Here is a 3,454-nt window from a genome sequence, read left to right on the forward strand (position 1 = left end):
TCGCTTCCCAGCCTACCACTGTACTGCAGAGTAGACACACCCCTCCGACACACACGCCTCAGTGCACACATTTGCAAACTGTCAAAGAAATTATGAAGCAAAATGCGCACAGCGGCAGTTTAAGGACCAGTTATATCTGGTTATATTATTTCAACTGCGTAGTATCGATGGTGGTGGTGTTGTGTATTCAAATTCCAAATATGTGGCTCAAAGCCTGAAGCAGCAAAACAAAGACACCGTGGCGCAATAGAAAAAAAAATACCCCAACGGGACTTTTTCCACATTATTGAGAAATCAGGGTGTATTATCTAGGTGCAATGATCCCCCGCACCGGGGTGTCCATTGATTCGGGGATTAGAGGCGAAACGATGTTGCTTTAAACCTCACGCGGTCAAAGTTGTTTACCTCTCCGTTACCTCTGACGTCACGACACACCCCTGTTTGAGGGGGCGGCTCTCCGCTTATGCGCCCCGGAGCCGACCAAAGAAAAGCGGGCTCGGCCGAAATGTCACCAATCACAGCAAGGGATACACGTCGAGCCCACCGGTGATTGGTTACCGGAGGGGCTGGGGGGGAAATCCCTTTTTTCCCGTAGAGGTCCTGAAGAGGGGGCGGTGCATAACAAAAAGTAATGGCCATCTATTTGGGTCCTGAAGAAGGAGGTATTTCACGTCGGACTACCGTAGGTGTGATTGAGTTTTCTCCATGTTAGTGCGTACGTTTGCGCGTCTTTGAAATAAATCTGCGTCTCAACTGTTTTTCCGCTGGATGTTCGTCGGCCGCGGTCGCAGAGCGGTTAGTAAGCTGGTTGGACTTCGTGCCTCGTTTTAGGGTTAAAGCAGCCAGCTAGCCACGCTAACGCTAGCTACTACCAGCGCTGCTGTGTGTGTGTGTGCCGACGTCTAGAAGGGCGTACGAGTTAGACGTTTTCTCCCCAAGTCGCCTCACATTTTGAGTTTAGTACAACGCGGTCCTCTCTCTGCTCGAAGCTAACCCACCCAGCAGGCAACATGGAGGGGACTCACTTTGCAAGAGCATGAATGACCACGACGACCAACGGAGAGACTAAAGAGGATTAAACGCAACTCGGGTCTTCATGGGGAAAAGTTGAGCCGAGGTATGAAACTTGCATGCACAGGAGGAATGCTGAAGTTGAGTAATTGTAATTTATGTTGCTCGAGTCCTCGTAGGAAACAGGTTTGACACAGTTTTAATGTGTGTGTGTGTGTGTGTGTGTGTGTGTGTGTGTGTGTGTGTGTGTGTGTGTGTGTGTGTGTGTGTGTGTGTGTGTGTGCGTGTGCTTACGCTACTGATCACAATTGAGTGCGTATGTTGCTGTTGAAAGTAATTCACTGTTATATAAACAGAGGGACGGCTGGTCAGGTACGAGGCCCACTCACTGATTTGCGACATGCCATTTTGCTTTTCTATTGAACAGGATTAACAACTTGGGAAAAACTGAGGCAAGGTTTCAACACTTACCTATTGTACAAAGGAATGCTAAAACCTCAGGTGAGACATTTTTTTGTTGCTTTGAAGACATGCCTCCTGCACGTGTATATTTGTGGCTTGCTGTATTTTGAACATCTCTGAAATAGTCTATTATTAACATGTGATCAACTCCTAACATATGTGGCTTTGCCGTTAGGCATTTCCGCAATCGTATCTCCTGGAATTGTTTCAGTCTCGTGATTTCACAACTATGATTCTTTGTACAAGTACAAATGTATTGAGATGTAATGCATTAACTATTATCAATATTTCCATGAATGTAACATCACAATATGAAAGAAGTTGATGTCAGCACTTTGTGACCTACATGAGTGACCCCCTTTTAAATTAAAGGCCTGACTTATAGGGATGTGCAAACTTTGTGGACTTTGTGGAATTTCCCCCATAATTGATTTAATTAATTATGAGCTAGTTCGTTCCCTTTTTAATAACACAATAACCCATGGTAAAACATAGATACGCTGCAGGGGTCAGTGGAGAATTCAGCCCTCTTTTCATGTAACATACAGTTAGACCATGTCCAAAAATATGTCCATAAACAAACACACACATCGCGTGGCAGGATTATTTCTAAATCTACACCTATTGTTACTCCTTAACCACTGACAGCATAGCCATGTAGAACTGAGCCCCTGCCTGATAATGACATAATTTATTACTACGAACGTCTTGTCTTACTTGATTAGGAAATTCAAAAAGCCTCTAGCGCTTCTCTCTTCTGCTCATCCCTTCAAAGTACATCTGAAGGGGACCAAATTACAGGATGTAAATACACATTTGAATATTGAGATGGACATTTGTAACGCAGTAGGGAAGATGGTGTTTTTATGTATGCTTCTTCATTGCTTCTTTTAGAAAAGTGAATTTGTCGTCTTTCCTCAACAACTTGGCACTCTTGAGATCAACGGCCACACATGTTCTGAATTTATATCTTGTGGAAATGTACGAGATAACCTGTTATTTGGGACCGAATGGGAGACTCAACCCAAATGAGGACCATTCATCCTTCAACTTCTGAATGCATTTTCAGTGTATTTCTTCGTGTGAAGATACAAAATGGGCTCCATTGGTGTCTGTATTGACTTTATCTGTAGCAGGTTGTAATGGACCTGTGTGCTGTGGCGATGGTACAGTCCATTAGGTCTTCTGTACGTTGAAATACACGCCCCACCCCCCTTTCGTGACTACAGTAATTGGTCCCTTCCTCTCACATGTAACCCTATAGAAAGAAGGAGGCTGCTGTACTTGTAAAGACCCACTTGTCTGTACATGTGTGCTGTTTCCCACATATGTTGAGCTGCATATGAGACTAATGAAGTGTTAAGTTCCCCCTAATGTCTTTTGGTCCTCAATTACGTGGTTAATGGTTTGTAGGCCAAACACATCATCACACAGGTAGTTTTTTTTGTATATGGAGCACAGGTCATGCAGAAAGATATCGTCCAGAATAAAACAATACAATTAATTGTTTGATGAATAGGGCATTGAAGGATATCTAGATTTATTTATTTTCAACTGAATTATGGATGTAACGTATACATTTTTTCCATCTTTCAAAAGAGTTTTGTTTCTCATCTACAGTATTTACGTATTTCCCGAGAGGGGGGGGATACCATTTATTTGAGGTTATATAACTTCGACTTGTGGGCTTTCGCATTTGCACCCACCTCACCCAGATTTCTGTTGCCTGTCCGGTTTTGTCCAGTTGGCTCTCTGCGTGCTCAACTCTCTGTGCTTGAGAATGTGCATTCTCTGTCAAATTCGGCATAGACATAAACAGGACTTTCGGTGTGTGTTTGAGTGGGCCTCTCCCTGCCTCGTCTCTTTTCCCTCTCCAGAGTCCAGCAAGGGGCCCAGCATAAGGGGGCAGGCTGCCGTCACTGCCTCTCTCTCGCCTTGCAGGCCAGCGCTGGGGCCTGGGCAGGGGGGGGGGGGGGGGGGG

At 44.7% G+C, this 3,454-nt stretch overlaps 1 protein-coding gene across 1 annotated transcript in view; it reads left to right on the plus strand.

Moving 5' to 3' along the window:
• Window positions 1-617: 617 nt before the first annotated feature.
• The window catches only part of vdrb (vitamin D receptor b), a 21,408-nt gene continuing 18,571 nt past the window's right edge, over window positions 618-3,454 (plus strand). The window contains exons 1-2 of the mRNA XM_010775955.1: window positions 618-1,117; window positions 1,439-1,512. The gene's annotated coding sequence lies outside the window, so the exon portion shown is untranslated. The remainder of the gene's footprint in view (window positions 1,118-1,438; window positions 1,513-3,454) is intronic.

Source organism: Notothenia coriiceps, unplaced genomic scaffold, assembly GCF_000735185.1.
Source record: "Notothenia coriiceps isolate Sejong01 unplaced genomic scaffold, NC01 NC01_scaffold00016526, whole genome shotgun sequence".
Classification (NCBI taxonomy): domain Eukaryota; kingdom Metazoa; phylum Chordata; class Actinopteri; order Perciformes; family Nototheniidae; genus Notothenia; species Notothenia coriiceps.